Raw genomic sequence first — 18,032 nt, 5'->3', positions numbered from 1 at the left:
GGACACACAATTATATAGAATGTCTTTGGATGCAGTGGCATGAAATTTTCCCTTTACTTGAACTAGGAGACACAAACCTGTTCAAGCATGAAGCTCCATGAAGATTACATGGGTTAGCATGGAAGATCCTCCTGCTATAGAGCTCTGAATTCCACCCTATTAAACACCTTTGAGATGAATGTAAACACTGAAGGCACAACAGGCCTCCTCACCACACCTATATCAGTGCCTGACTTTATTAAGGCCCTTGTGGCTGAATGAACACCAAATCTGCACAAATACACTTCAACATCTAGTAGATCATCTTCCCAGAAGAGTGGAGGGTATTATAACAAAAGACGGGGAGGTTATTATAACAAAAGATGTGTAATGGGATGTTCGAAAAGCACATGAATCGTATGATCAGGTGTCTAGAAACTTTAGATCATATAGTGTATATGGGCATTTGACCATCACACCCATATCTGAGGCTTTTCTCATACACTCCTGGGACACACAATTGTACAGAATGTATGTTTATGCTGTAGCATTACACTTTCCCTTCACTGGATCCAATTGGCTTAAACCGGTTTTAGCATGAAAATGCACAATGCCTTTGTGAACAAAGCAAGCTACATGAACACTTTGTCTCCTGAAGTATGAGGACTGTAGGGGAGGGGGTATCTTTGAATGCAAAGGTCATTAGATCAAATCCTAGCCACACCAAGCTCTTGCACCTGAGCAAGGCCCTCAACCCCATAGGTGTGTAATTGTATGAATGAGATCCGTGTAAGTTGCTCTGGATAAGGGCATCTTTCCAAATGCCATACTGTAAATGTAGGACTGAATCCACCCACCCCAACCGTACCCCAGACCCCCCTCACTCAGTATCAGCTTAGATTATCTACATAAATGGATGAAATATTTGTATATTTTTTTAAAAAAGGACTCAAATATTTAATGCCCACACACACACACACACACACACACACACACACACACACACACACACACACACACACACACACACACACACACACACACACACACACACACAACACACACACTTACTTACTTTTGTCTAATAGCTCTTTTTTCCTGAAAAGTGCAGAAACAATACACCAATTAAACTTTGAACACAAATGTCCAAAAAAGTCTTGTACAAATTATTTTACAGTCATGAGCTAATTAGGTGGAATACTAAATTTACTGAAATAATAAACTTTTTATAATTTTTTTTAATAATGAGCATTATTCCATTCCAATTGACACATCATGAATAAAAACTGGATAAAATTAAAAGCATGTGGACACCTGATCATAAGTTCAGCTCTTATAATAACCTCCACTCTTCTGGAAAGATGGTTTATCAGATTTTCTATACAATTGTGTGCCTCCAGTTTTGTGGTAACAGTTTGAGGGGGAAAAAAACACACCTGGCTGGAAAATTCAGGTGTCCTAATACTTTTGTCCATACACTTTATGTTGAACAAAGCTCAGTAACAACAGATGGCCAAAAACCTGAAAAGCTCAGGTATCATACAAAATGAATGAACATAAATACAGCTAATGATTTGCAAAAAGGTTCATTTGAATGATTCAGGTCAATTCTTTTAGAAAAACGATTTAATGGTTCAGTTGGTTGACCTTCTTCTTTCCTTTCTTCTTCCATTAGAGGTCGCCACAGCGGATCATCCGTCTCCATATCACCCTGTCCTCTACATCTGCCTCTTTCAAACCAACCACATGCATGTCTTCCCTCACCACATCCATAAGCCTCCTCCTTGGCCTTCCTCTTTTCCTCTTTTCCTCCTGCCTGACTGCTCCATTCTCAGCTCCACCCTCACCCTCAAGGTCTTTCTTCTACCAATACACCCAATGTCCCTCCTCCACACATTACCAAACATTGCAATCGCGCCTCTGTCACCTACTCTAATTTATCTAATGGCATATATTACTAAGATTTTAATATGAGAACTCTGATTTTTAATACAGATTTCAAATACAGTAGGACGCTAATTACTTTACAATTACAGGATGCAGCAAGCTGAAAATGACATTGTTACTTGTTATCCGTTTATAGTTACAATTGCATCCATGACATCCAAGTTAATTCCTGTTATTGCTAATGTTTTTTGTATCTGGAAGCTAATGAGGCAATAAATGTCAACAGGGGAGCTTGTCATGTCACAGAGAAATAACTATATATATATACAGTGGGTACGGAAAGTATTCAGACCGCCTTAAATTTTTCACTCTTTGTTATATTGCAGCCATTTGCTAAAATCATTTAGGTTCATTCTTCTTCCTCATGAATGTACACACAGCACCCCATACTGACAGAAAAACACAGAATTGTTGACATTGTTGCAGATTTATTAAAAAAGAAAAACTGAAATATCACATGGTCCTAAGTATTCAGACCCTTTGCTCAGTATTTAGTAGAAGCCCCCTTTTAATCTAATACAGCCAGGAGTCTTTTTGGGAAAGATGCAACAAGTCTTTCACACCTGGATTTGGGGATCCTCTGCCATTCCTCCTTGCAGGTCCTCTCCAGTTCTGTCAGGTTGGATGGTAAACGTTGGTGGACAGCCATTTTTAGGTCTCTCCAGAGATGCTCAATTGGGTTTAAGTCAGGGCTCTGGCTGGGCCATTCTAGAACAGTCACGGAGTTGTTGTGAAGCCACTCCTTCGTTATTTTAGCTGTGTGCTTAGGGTCATTGTCTTGTTGGAAGGTAAACCTTCGGCCCAGTCTGAGGTCCAAAGCACTCTGGAGAAGGTTTTTGTCCAGGATATCCCTGTACTTGGCCGCATTCATCTTTCCCTCGATTGCAACCAGTCGTCCTGTCCCTGCAGCTGAAAAACACCCCCACAGCATGATGCTGCCACCACCATGCTTCACTGTTGGGACTGTATTGGACAGGTGATTAGCAGTGCCTGGTTTTCTCCACACATACTGCTTAGAATTAAGGCCAAAAAGTTCTATTTTGGTCTCATCAGACCAGAGAATCTTATTTCTCACCATCTTGGAGTCCTTCAGGTGTTTTTTAGCAAACTCCATGCAGGCTTTCATGTGTCTTACACTGAGGAGAGGCTTTCGTCGGGCCACTCTGCCATAAAGCCCCGACTGGTGGAGGGCTGCAGTGATGGTTGACTTTCTACAACTTTCTCCCATCTCCTGACTGAATCTCTGGACCTCAGCCACAGTGATCTTTGGGTTCTTCTTCACCTCTCTCACCAAGGCTCTTCTCCCCCGATAGCTCAGTTTGGCCGGACGGCCAGCTCTAGGAAGGGTTCTGGTCGTCCCAAACGTCTTCTATTTGAGGATTATGGAGGCCACTGTGCTCTTAGGAACCTTAGGTGCAGCAGAAATCTTTTTGTAACCTTGGCCAGATCTGTGCCTTGCCACAATTCTGTCTCTGAGCTCTTCAGGCAGTTCCTTTGACCTCATGATTCTCATTTGCTCTGACATGCATTGTGATCTGGAAGGTCTTATATAGACAGGTGTGTGGCTTTCCTAATCAAGTCCAATCAGTATAATCAAACACAGCTGGACTCAAATGAAGGTGTAGAACCATCTCAAGGATAATCAGAAGAAATGGAAAGCACCTGAGTTAAATATATGAGTGTCACAGCAAAGGGTCTGAATACTTAGGACCATGTGATATTTCAGTTTTTCTTTTTTAATAAATCTGCAACAATGTCAACAATTCTGTGTTTTTCTGTCAGTATGGGGAGCTGTGTGTACATTCATGAGGAAGAAGAATGAACTTAAATGATTTTAGCAAATGGCTGCAATATAACAAAGAGTGAAAAATTTAAGGGGGTCTGAATACTTTCCGTACCCACTATATATATATATATATATATATATATATATATATATATATATATATATATATATATATATATATATATATATTTATATATATATATATATATATATATATATATATATATATATATATATATATATATATATATATGTGTGTGTGTGTGTGTGTGTGTGTATTTATTTATTAACTTTTTTTTTTCATTTCATTTCATAGCAGTTTTCTCTGGTGCTCTGTGTCTATAAATGTCTAAAAAGAAGTGAGCAGTGTAGGAGAGTGTAGCTAAAAATACATGCTGCTTGAAGTTGTGTCTTTAACTAATCAGATTGTAAGTTGGCAGACTTTTAGGCCATTTAGCAGGGATACAATAATGTCATCTTTTTCACATTCTTTGATTGGATGGTCAGAAAGCGCACTAGTCAAAGCTTGCAACCAGCATCTGTTGCAAATGGCACAAGCTCAAATACATTCATGTGGATTTAATAGCTGTTTATTCATTCCACAAATGCTAACAGAGGAGAAGAAATTGATTTGGAAGCAGTTAAACTTACAAGGACATTTACAAGATGGACTTTTCACGAAAACCTGGACATCTTTAGGAAAGGTCGGCCAAAACAGTCCGAAACGTTTACTGAGCTTTTTCATGAACCATTTTTACTTTAGTGTTTTCTGTCCTGTAAATTTTGCACAAAAACACACAATTTGCCATCATTAAGAGGTGGATTGATTCAGGCAGGACACCAGTGAAGGTCTAGGTCTGGAAAGCCACTGGAGAAAAGTGTAGGGCTCTGCTCAGGCTGTTGTTAATAAGGAGGCTTGGGAGCTTCAAAAAGTCAGGGCATATCGTCAGCCAGTCAGTACAGGCTCGCTGCCCTTTTCCTGTCTTTCTGTTGGCCAGCACTGTGTACAAACACACACACACACACACACACACAGTAGAAAGGGCATGCTGGTAATGTGGTCTGAATAGTAAACACACCCACTCAAGCTGATGCAAAAAAGTATGCAAACACACACACACACACACACACACACACACACACACACACACGCACAGCATTTTAGATCCTAAAAAAGAGCTTACATAAATTTTGCTTACCCAGTAGATCTATGCCACTAACCCTCAAAAGTATTTGGATACCTTGACTTCCAGCCAACTGAGTTTCTTTTCCAAACTGTTGGAGGCACACAAGTGTATGAGGTGTCTTTGGATGTGCTAGAATGAAATTTGTCCTTCATTTGAACTAGGAGATCCAAACTTGTTTCAGCATGACAATACCCCTGTGCACAAAGCCAGCTCCATGAAGATATGGCTTACAAGGGTTGGAGTGGAAGATATCCTGCTATAGGGCTCCAACGCTATTGATCACCTTTGGGCTGAACACCTAAATCAGTACCCGACTTTACTACTCTTATAGCTGTATGAATCTCCACAAATCTCCACAAACAGACTCCAAAATCTGGTGGAAAAAATAGGGACTAAATATGGAATAGGATGTTCAAAAAGCAAATAGTCAGGTGTCCAGAAACGTTTGTCCATATCATGCAGTTCAACTAATATTGTTATCTTTATTATTAGGTAGCATGGCTGTGTTTGTCATTTACACATTAAAATAATTTAGACAGCTTGCTAGATAACTTGGTTATGGGTCTATGAATAACAGCAAACACCCAGTTTTAATTTTGAATAATAAGATTAACAATAATATAAATCATCCATATTCATCTAGCATGCTAGTGAGCTTGGCTACATGTTTTGCTAACACATAGTTAAGCTAATAACAACTAGCCCTATGTTGAACATGATCAATGCTAACCATATTTATTTCTGAAAATTGGACATTGTCGAACTGCTATTTGCAGGCTAGCATTACTTAATGCTAGCTTGCAATAACAGTTCAACAATCCAGTTTTGCTAATGTTAAAATGGTTATAACGTAGGATTAAAAGGTTCTGTGTCCAATTTTCAGAAATAAACATGGTTAGCATGGACTAAAAGCCTGTTATATTCAGGAAACAAGTGCTTTATTCTTTATTAATCACTTTCTAGCAGAATCTAAAGGCTGGCAATGCTAGCTATGATTTTAGCTACGATTTAGCCAGGAAACATTGAGGAGTATTCGCCTGAAGATATTTGCTTGGTAATGTCACATGATCATATATGTCCTCGCTGACCTAGAAACACACACACACACACACACGTTTATCAGAAATTAATCATGTAAAGAAAAAAAGCAGATGCTGGTTAACCCAACGTTAGTAAGACAATAAAGTGTGGACAAACAACCCAGACCATTTGTCTTACTCACACACACACACACACACACACACACACACACACACACACACACACACACACACACACACAGTGTGCATAATTTACAGTACTCAGTAATTGTCTTTCTCTTAAATAGTGTGTGAGCTGCATTTCTGCACGGTTTCCTCCATCTCCAGCGCCACGGTGCTCCCTGGAGACATTGATTTCCCAGTCTGCAGATCACTGTGCTTCTCTGAGGTAGCACTCAAACACACACACACACACACACACACACACACGCACACAGACACACACACATACACATTCATGGAAACACTCAACATGTTCTCAACCTGTGTCTTATCATCTGCCAGCTCTGGACCACCTGAGACCTCTTGTGTGATGTGTATATGTGTGTTTGAGTGCTACCTGAGAGATGGTGCAGTGGTTTGTGTTTCAGGTAACAGGCCAGTGTGTTGTTGTGAAAGCACAGTGTATGGTCGTGGCAGGTTAGTGTGTGTGGTTGTAACATGTCAGTGTGTGTAGTTGTGTAAGGTCAGTGTGTAATTGTGACAGGTCAGTGTGTGTACTATGAAAGGTCATTATGTGTAGTTGTAGCAGGACTGTGTGTGTGTGTGTGTGTGTGTGCGTGCGTGCGTGCGTGCGTGCGTGTGTGGGTGGCAGGTCAGTGTATATGTAGTTGTGGAAGAGACAATTGACTGGTCACAATTAGTTATTATTATTATTATTATTATTATTATTGAAAAACAGAAACATAGGGAGGGAAACAGATGTCGAGGGACATAAAGGATGGAAGGGAGAAAGAAAGAAAGAAAGAAAGAAAGAAAGAAAGAAAGAAAGAAAGAAAGAAAGAAAGAAAGAAAGAAAGAAAGAAAGAAAGAAGCATTGAAAGTATACTGTAGCAAGAGAGAAGAATGAGATAGAGAGAGAGAGAGAGAGAGAGAGAGAGAGAGAGAGAGAGAGAGAGAGAGAGCGACCCCGAGTGACCCTGTGCTGAATGAGATGCTGCTTCACCTTTCATCTCATCTTCATTTTCTCATCTTCAGTGTTTGTGATCCTACAATGTGTTTGTGTGTGTGTGTGTGTGTGTGTGTGTGTGTGTGTGTGTGTGTGTGTGTGTGTGTGTGTATGAAAGAGAGAGAGAGAGAGAGAGAGAGAGAGAGAGAGAGAGAATTTTTATGCTAATACCACTGCATTGTCTCAGATGTTCATTGTGACAAAATGAGAAGACGTTAAATTGAGAGAGGGAGAGAGGGATATTCTCTGAAACAGAGACAGGTAGAGAGATGAATGGAGACAGTGACAGGGATGTGAGCACAAACGCAACAGATTAAGACAGAGACAATATAAGAACGAGACATGAATATGGACATAGAGGGAAAAATAGAGACAGAGAGAGAGACGTAAAAAAATAGTGAGGGAAATGGACATCCAGAAAAAGAAATGGAGAGACCAACATTTGCATAAAAGCAAAGAGAATATTGAGGACATAGTGAAGGACAGAGACATGACGAGGCATTGATATATGTACAGTGGAATACAGAGATATGTAAAGTGGAGTGAAAGAGGAATGAAGGGATATAGAAAAGATCATGAGGACATATAGAGCACAACACGAGTCCATATAAAGAGCAGGACAAGGAGATGTAGAGCAAGATACAAAGAGAGACGTGGAGATGAAGAAAGGTACATATGGACACAGAGATAGAGAGAAGAAAATGAAAGCAAATAGAAGGAGACATAGAAATGCTCCTAAAGACCCTTAGATTTAGAAGGGGTATTAAAGACGTAGAGCAAATCAGAAAGAGAGACATGGGTAAATATAGAAAAAGACATGGAGATGTAGGAGACAGCTTGAAGATATATGGAGATAGAGACATAGAAGGGGACATATAGAGATATTGGTAAGAGACCTGCTCTTTATGAAAAGCTTTGCAGTCTAAGAGACAGTTAAGGCAATGCACAAAGACAGGCAGAGAGACATAAAGAGACAATAAAGTAGACAGAGACAGAAAGAGAAAGAGGGAAAACTGGAGGACAGGTGGAGGATGAAGAGCAAGGTTTAATTTCCTCTAATAGCCGATCAGCTCCAGCATAAATAAGTGTCTTCCTGCACATGATTAGATGTACCTCTCGATGTGTGCATCGTGCATGTGTGTGTGTGTGTGTGTGTGTGTGTGTGTGTGTGTGTGTGTGTGTGTGTGTGTGAGTGTGTGTGTGAGACCTGCATGATAGCTTGTGGCTCGTATGCAGATTACATCACCGAGCGACTCAAGGTTAATAAGTACAGCTCATTGGCTCGATATCTGGAAAGCTGATGATCTGAAGAGTGCTGATGATGCAAAAGCTTCCGCCCCGCTTCTGAACAGCCAATCAGAACACAGAATCGATTAACCATGGCCATACACTTAAAGGTTAACATGCATGTAGGCAAACAGACGCGAAACGAAGAGCAGATATGATTATTATTGAGTTAGGAGGTAGAGACTCAAAGCGAAAATGGAGAAACGGACAGATGAGGAGCGTCATGAGGAGGAAGATGAGTGGACAGTCAGACAGAAAGAAAGAGAGAGAGAGAGAGAAATGGACAGGCAAATTGGAAAGGGAATTCCTTCCTCGTTGGGTTAAAAGAGAGACTGATGTTTTAAAACCAGGAGGAAATGATGAACAGAAGAAAATGCTGCGTTATCAGTTTCTCTGGCATCATCACATCACCCCATCATCGAGTGTTTTCCTTTATACCACAATGTGGTCAAATGCTCAAATTTGATTGGTCGATCACTGTCAGTGTGAGTGGATCAATTCAAATTTTATTTGTCACATACACTATGGAAACAAAAGCATGTGGACACCTGAGGTGTATGTGCTTTTTAACCATTCCAGTTCACATTTGCTTTTATATTAACCTCCACTCTTCTGGGAATATGTTCCACCAGATTTTGGAGTGTGTTTGTGCAGATTTGTGGAGGTTCATTCAGTCACAAGAGTGTTAGTAATATTAGGTACTGATGTAGGTGAGGGGGTCTGGGGTGCAATCAGCGTTCACATTCGTCCTAAAGGAGTCCAATAGACTTATGTACAAGTATTAATGTATGTATGATACAGAAGTGTAGTAGAGTTATGGATGGTGCGAAAAAGAAATGTGTAGTGGATTAGCAGTGCAGAATACACAAAAGGTGACAATGCAGTATTAATACAGCTACAGGACAAATCTATTCTTCAGTCTGTTTGTGTGGCTCTGAGGCACCTGTAGCGTCTGCCCCATTGGGAGAAGGTGAATAGTCCATGGTTGGGGTGAGAGGTATCTTTGATGAAGCCCATCACCCTTTGCAGAGAGCATTTACTGTAAATGATCTCCAAAGTGGGTAGCTGAGTGATGATTCGTTGGGCAGTTTTCACCACCCTCTGAAGGGCTTTATGGTCCGAAGCAGTGCAGCTGCTGTACCACACAGAGATGCAGTTAGTGAGGATGCTCTCAATGGCACAGCGGTAATAGTTCTTCAGTATCCTGTAGCACAGACAGGACTTTTTAAGTCTCCTCAGAAAAAAACAGGCTTCCGATCAGGATAGAAGAGTTCAGAGACCGGGTGAGATCTTTAGAGATGTGGACTCCAAGGAACTTAAAGCTGGGTACACGCTCAACAGCAGCTCCGTTGACGTGAATGGAAGCGTGAGTGTGATTGACGGATCTTCTAAAATCCACAATGATCTCTTTCGTCTCCAGGTTATTGCCCTCACACCATGCTACTACACATATGCCTTTGGGACACCTGATATCCCAAAATCAGTTGTTTAAATACTTTTGTCCAAACAGTATACGCAACCGTACCCAAAACAAAATGCTGTGAAATGGTTTTAAAGACAGGTGTGTGAGATAAAATTGGAACAAAAAAAAAAATGGAAATGATAGTTATGGAGTTTTAAAAAGTCAAATCAAAATTAGAAATTAAAATAGAAATGAATAAAAATAGAACTGGACAAATAACAAACATTTATAATAAAATAAAATTGGCATCAATTTCCAAATGCAATAAGAAGAATTACTAAATACTTTTAAATTATTACATTTAAAAATGAATACAAAATAACACCCTAAGATAAAATGTAAATGCTATAAATAATTGAGGATTGAGGAAAGGAGAGAGGGACATGGTGAAGCATGGTGGAGGTTTCCCCTTTGATTTGATTTGGAGTTCTCTTTGGTTCATTTATGTCCTATTTTGTTAGTTGATATAAATTGACCCATTATTACACACACACACACACACACACACACACACACACACACACACACACACACACACACACACACACACACACACACACACACACAGAGAGAGAGAGAGAGAAAGGAACATAGATATAAAGAAATATAGAAATGGCCATGGAGACAAAAATTGCAAGATATAGAGAGAAGGACATGGACATGTAGGGCAAGACATTCAGAGGAACATGGGGACATGAAGATATAGTAATGGAGATGGAGACATAAATTAAAAAATTAAAATAGAATGTAACTACTATTTAAAATGGAAAAAATATATATATATTTTCAATAAAAATAGTCATAGAATACACAAGCAGTATTTACATTCTGGAAAGCAGAAACCGTGTGATTTTTTATGAGTGTACTGATCAGAAGGTTGAGGTTCATGCCCACAGTGTTGTCAAACTGTCACTCTTGGGCCCTTATGCAAGGCCCTTAACCCCTCAGTTCTCCAAAGGGTGCTGTATCACGGCTCCTAACATCGCTGGGTATATGCGAAGAAAGAATTTTAATGTGCTGTAATGTACATGTGACATTAAAGCACCTTTCTTATCTTCTAATAAAGTGCAGCTGTGCAAGATGGGTCATTATTTGTGCGAAACGTGGTCCTACATTAATATCAGTGTGCTAATTCTAATACTTTTGTGGTTTCTACAGTAACCGCAGACATTCCAGGTTATTTATGTCCAATAATAAAAAGACCTTAACAATTTGTTTAATACAAATTGATTGAACGGAGTCCATGTTTCGAAGGTCAGGAAATTCTTCATGTGTTTCTTCTTCCTGGTTTATAGAGAGAGGGGGAGAGAAACTGGTGAGAAAATGATTGTCTATCGGAGCTATAATGTACATGCATATAGTAAGTAGCTCGTCCTTCGGACGTTCCACAACATTAAATCGAACAATAAACCTTTAAATATGCGTTGTAATGTAGCCATTACTGAAATGCCTCCAGCATCTAAAACAGGCTTCTGTTAGAAACGTCTGTTGAGTTTCTGAGGCTGGAAATGAAATCTGTTTCTGTTCCTCTTTGAAAATGTGCACCAGCTTAAGGGTGATTATAGAATATCTGCCACATGTTGACAAACGTATTGGGACACGCCATTTTTTAAGCCATGTGGTTCTTCTCCAAACTGTTACTATAAAGTCAATGACACAATTTTATAGAATGTTTTTGGATGCGTTAGAATGAAATTGTCCTTCACTTGAACTAGGAGACCCAAACCTGTTACAGCAGAACAATGCTGCTGTGCACAAAGTCAGCTCCATGTAGATCTGCTTTATTTGGGTTCTAGTGGATCTGCTTAGAGCTCTGACCCTCAACATTATTGAATTGTTAAGGACACTGACTGCACCCCAGGTCTCCTCACCTCACGTACATCAGTACCTGACTTTACTAACAGCCTTGGAGCTGAATGAATCTCTCACAAATCTCTACAAGCACAAATCTAGTGGAACATCTGCCCAGAAGAATGGAAGTGATTATATTCCCATAGCCATTCACTGTGGATTCTTTACCATTTTTTTTAAATACATGTCTAAAACTAATCCATTGTTGCTATTATGTGTTCAAGTTTAATATATGATAACATTTATTATATATTATTATTTATATTTATTAATACAAAAATATATTGATAAAAAAAATCCACTCACAGTCCATAAATAAACATATATATGTGCAGGACGTGTGTAAGGCATAATGTGTAAAGAATATAAGATATAAAAATATGTACAATATGACAATTTACAAATTTACTACAAGTAGATAAAGCAGATTGTGTAGGTTGCACCTGCTACGTTTTCTCATCAGATCTGCAAATATGGCTGCTGTGTCTTTAGAAATCACATTGCAATGAAGACCCTGCAGAAACATACTCCATTCTATGATGGGATTATAGCACGAGTTCATGTTGCTTTTATATTGTAAAGGTATTTCCAATGTTTAGGGGACATTTTTAGAAAGCCAGATGGAAACACAAAATAAAATCCGTGTAGCGTTTGTTAGTTGACCTTCATTATGATAAGTGTGTCGTCGTTTGCACAGGATTAGCGTTTAGGTGACTAATGTGGAAGGAAATTGGATACAATTTTGGGTCTGGTACGTGTGTGTGTGTGTGTGTGTGTGTGTGTGTGAGAGAGAGAGAGAGAGAGAGAGAGAGAGAGAGAGAGAGAGAGATCTAAATGAGTCAGCCTTGTGGCTGTATGTGAATGTGGATATTCATTTTTATTATTTGAAGAGTTTCTTGAGGATAATAAACGTTTCCTGTAGCTTCATGAAGAACTGAAGAGCAGCGCTGGTATTTCAGAAATAAATCAAACCCAATGTTCTGTTATATGACACAGCAGAATCACAACTCCATTTCTCATGCCACAACCAACTAACATGACCGCCAAAGACCACATTTCCCGCTCGCCCAGCTTCTGATTGAGCACAGGTGTGTTCAATTACACACACACACACACACACACACACACACACACACACACACACACACACACACAGACATTCCCAATATAATGAGACTCTGGTTTTCACACTAACTGCAAAGTATTTGCTCAGTCCCTATGTTCATATTTCTGACATTACCAAAAGGTTCACGTTTCTTGTGAAGCCGTGTTTCTACTGTTTGAAGATCACGTGACCTGTTTCTGTTCTTTGATCGAGAGTTTCGATACCTGTTTTGGATTAAATGAAGATGGTTTACCTGCGTTTGCATCCATTAGTGTTCTTTTGATAGATATAAAAGTTTAAAAGAGACAAAATATTTCTGAAAATGTCATAACAAAAGCAAGTTTGCAGAGGAAATCTGTTATATGGTGATATATGCAAAGCACATATGATGCCTACATGTTCATGTCTGGATTTCACAGATATAGAAATATATTTCAGATACTTGTACATACATGCCACATATATTTTCCCAACTACACATATATATAACATGTATACATGTAGAATACATGTTCATATATGGGTGAAGGATGTTTATCCTTGTATTTGTTGTATAAATATATATATATCATTGTATTTATCATTGTGTATATATAAATATATCATCTTTTTCTTTCGGCTGCTCCCATTAGGGGGCGCCACAGCAGATAATCCGTCTTCATACCCCCCTGTCCTCTACATCTGCCTGTTTCAACCCAACTACCTGCATGTCTTCTCTCACCACATCCATAAACCTTCTCCTTTGTCTTCCTCATTTCCTCCTTTGTGGTGTCTCCACCCTCATCATTCTCCTACTGATATACCCCATGTCCCTCCTCTGCACATGTCCAAACCATCTCAATCTCACCTCCCTCACCTTGTCTCCAAAACGTCCTACATGCACTGTCCCTCAAATAAACTCATTTCTAATCCTGTCCATCGTCGTCACTCCCAACGAAAACCTCATCATCTTCAGCTCTGCTACCTCCAGCTCCACCTCCTGTCTTTTACTCAATGCAACTGTCTGTAAAACACATAGCAGTCTTACAAACATACTTGTACATAAGTATATTGTATATTATATTATATTATATGTATAGTATATATTGCTCCTATCCAGAGCAACCGTTTACAATGATTGCAGATGAAGTGAGCAGTTAAGGGCCTTGCTTAAGAGCCCCAACTTGTTGCTTGGTGGTGCTGGGATTTTAACTTACAACCTTCTGACCAGAAGTCCAACATCTTCATCACTGAGCTACCACTTTCCCAATCTTTAAAGCAAGGGATTAGTATTTTTACTTGAGTACTGGAATGGTCTACTTCCTTATCATTCTGTAAAAAAGTCTCTCTCATCAGCCTGCTGGGTATACTGGCTAAGAATAGCGTTCCCTTGTACTACACTACCCACAATTCTCACTGGAGCAAATCCAATTACACTGAGTAAGTACAGTGCGTTCAGATTACTCAGCAGAGAGTTATCACTAGCTTAACTAAAGGTCAGATCTCTATGGTTGCTATGTTCTGGAACAGTTGGACCACATCCAGCTGATCATTGCATTTGTATTTTTTTTAAATAAACCGCACAACATGGCAGCTGAGAGTAAAAATTCCAACACGCCGTTGCTTACTTAATACCCTGTGACTCCATTAACACGCCGAGAAACTGACCGAGACTGTTAGAGTGCTTTACACAAATACTACAAGCGGCTGTACGCACCAGCCTGGGAGACCACAAACGCAATCCAGAGGCAAAATACCTCTTTTATTGTTGGGTATGAATAAAAAATCTATCATGCGGCCATTATGGAAATATCTCCAGCGTCTGAAATGGGCTTCTGTTAGGGAACAACTGTTCAGTTTCTCAGGCTGGAAGTGAAATCTGTTTCCTTTCCTCGTTCGAGAATGTTCATGAGCCTTTAAGGTAGATATGGAATATCTGTGCGCACACATTCATTTCAAGAATGAAACACTACGAGGAAGTGCTGATACAAGAAAAAAATGATCTAGCTCACCATGAAGTCCAGTTATTGTTATCTAAGTATTTTTATATTTCATTCCTCTCATACCATATGTTGTACTTTTTATCACTTACTGCAGTGGTCCATCAAAAGCGATCCAAGGAAGGAACAGTGGTGAACCGGCGACAGGGTCGTGGGTGGCCGAGGCTCATTGATGCAGGTGGGGAGCGAAGGCTGGTCCGTGTGGTCCGATCCAACAGACGAACTCCTGTAGCTCAAACCGCTGAAGACATTCATGCTGTTAATGCTCAATGGTTCAGGAGTGTTTTGGCAGCAAAAGGGGGGCCAACACAATATTAGGCAGGTGGTCATAATGCCTGATCGCTGTAAATGTTCCTTCAACAATTTCACCAACATATTGGGTTTATATGATCTCAAATGTCCGTCTTACAAGCTTGTTGCATTAGTGGTTATTATATAAATGCTAACATTTTGGAACTAGAGCATCAAGACAATATATTTCCGTTATATAAAACGAATCAACACCTTCGGACCAATCAGATTCAAGAGCGCAACAACACGGCGTCTGTAAATGATGTCAAATTTTTCTTTGACGTCGCAGGTTCCACATATGATTTACTTAATAACGCCATTCCGCGTAATTAGGTCCTTTTCTTCCTAAACGCGTTCATTATTATTCCTTTATTCGCCGTTGATTTCGACTTTCCGTACGATTAGATCTCCGACAAATCAGACAATGACGAAGACGCTTCAAGGACTTCGTTCCTCAAAGCGATAGAAATTAAACTCATTTTCCAGCACAGGAACGGGTTCACTGAGCTTTTTCTTTTTTTTTTCCCCCCTCAAACATTCCATTATTTTTTTATTCCAGTTTTAAAGTGATTTAAATGATGTGCGATTCGAATGAAACATCACGAGGCTGCTCGAGCAATATCTCTTATTTCCGCTATTTGTCAGCTCCTGTCAGTATGTAGAAAAAAACATATGGAAGTGAAAACTATCCTTCAACCGTCCATCTGGAATTTACGTTTCCGTTTCTCTGTATTTGTGGAGGATCCGAGAGCAGATTTCAACGTTCTCGAGGCGCCGGTTTCGACGAAGACGCCGCTTCTGGATCAGTGTTGTGTCATTGAAATAACAGACTGTCTGTTTTTTTTGCCGGAAAGCCCTGAAATGGCATATTGACAACATTACAGCTCATTAAGCATCACTGATTTTTCTAAAAGACAATGATGGTTGAAAGCACCATTTATTATTTTTTTTTGGTATGCGCAGAATTCCATAATTGAGTTTTTTTTTTTTTCTCACAAGCTCGGATCGATGTCACGCCGCATCTCTGCTCTTTCTTGTACCTCACCAGGCTTGGAAGATAATTAATCTGAAGATTATTTCCAAACCTCTGCACTTTGAGCAGATCCCTTAGCAACTGTCACGAGCCCTCTGCTCCTCCGATGCGAAACCTTCTGCAAATCGGATGCTCACAAACACACTGGGTCAATTCATTTCCCTACCCGGACTTTATTTTGGAGATTTAAAGACCACAATGTTCTGTAGTCACATGCCTTTGAACCATAAACTCAGGCTTTACACGTGACAAATCTCATGCTTGCAATTTATTTCCCAATTTTGTGCTTATAATATCAAAACATTCAAGAAAAATCGCCCTAAAATTTGCATAATAACATGAATTCCGACTGATTCTACATTTGTACTTTTTACTTGGTTTTTTTTTTTGAGTCAAGAATTCTGCTCACACCGGGATCGTAAACTTGGTGTGTTTTTCTTAAATGAAATATCCAGGCACGAAGCCGCGTTCACAATGATCTCATCGGCTTTCAGTGTAAAATAAGAGAGAATAGTTCACTTGTTTGAACATGCTATAAATAAATTGTGTAGCCAAGTGTGTAAATTTTCCCCATCTGGCAGGTGGGCGCTGTTCTCCGAAACAATTTACAGCGGCCTGCAAACCTATTCGACTTCTCCACGTTGTGTTTGGAATCGAAATGAATGTTGTTTCGGAAGAGATGTAATTTCTACTACAGCAATGACAATCCCATGAATATAGCTGGTAAAATAAATAAATTAATTAATTAATTAATGAGAAACCTCTACATTTGTTCTGGTGCAACCATCAGAAGTCAGAGATGTCATTTGTTTAATGAAAGGGTCACATGATCTGGAGAAAGTTGTGGAGAGAGTGATTTTGGTGAGCCTGTGCCCACTGTAAGGTCATATTCCTGTTCTTGGCTGATGGGACATGGACTTCTGCTGTTGTAGCTCTTCTCAAGATGGTTTGAGATGCTTCTTTGACTCATCATGACTATATCAGTGGCTCCTTAAATGACCACCAGCTCCATCATTTACATTTGGCAAGGCATTTGGTAGACGCTTTTATCCAGAGTGACTTACAGTTATCTCATTTATACACAGGGCCATTTTAAGCCTTTTTGGCTCCCCAGGCAATATTACTATTGTCTGACCACCACCCCAATGGCTTTGCCCTCAAAACCACAATGTTTCCCTCCAACACCATACAAATCATTCGCAACCTTCCATAAACAGATTAAACATCTTTATAAATCATTGAATAGAACAGCCTTTATTTGTTACATATACATTACAGCACAGTGAAATTCGTTCTTCGCATATCCCAGCTTGCTCAGAAGCTGGGGTAGAGCGCAGGGTCAGCCATGATATGGCGCCCGTGGAGCACAGAAAGTTAAGGGCCTTAGCAAGAGTGGCAGCTTAGCAATACTGGGGCTTGAACCCCCGAACTTCTGATCAGTGACCCAGCGCCTTAACCACTGAGCTACCTATGCATATACTGTATATTAAACGTAGGCAGAAAAACAGGTAAATAATTTAAAGGGGTGAAGGCGGCAGCAGGGGGCGCTCACTAGCACTTGCGGACTGGACGAGCGCCTAGATTGCTTATGCGTAGAAATTGCACTGTTTATACAGCTAAGCAGTTAATGGTTAAGAATTTGAACTCACAACCTTTTGATCAGCAGTCCAACATCTCATCCACTGAGCTATCGCATCATCAACAAAACAGAACTGCTGCTTGATGGATGTTTTTTGTTTTCATCGCAATTCAACTCTACAAACTGTAATGCCATGAAACTGGCTGCGTATTTAACATGTCCACTTGTGCATTTTATTCACTGGGTGTAAAATAAGCAGAGGAACAGGTGTTTCTTATGAAATGGAAATCACAAACGAATTTCAGTCATTCATTCGTTGTTTGACTCGAACTTGCATT

Source organism: Silurus aristotelis, assembly GCF_946808225.1.
Source record: "Silurus aristotelis genome assembly, chromosome: 26".
Classification (NCBI taxonomy): domain Eukaryota; kingdom Metazoa; phylum Chordata; class Actinopteri; order Siluriformes; family Siluridae; genus Silurus; species Silurus aristotelis.
This window is presented reverse-complemented; position numbering follows the sequence as displayed.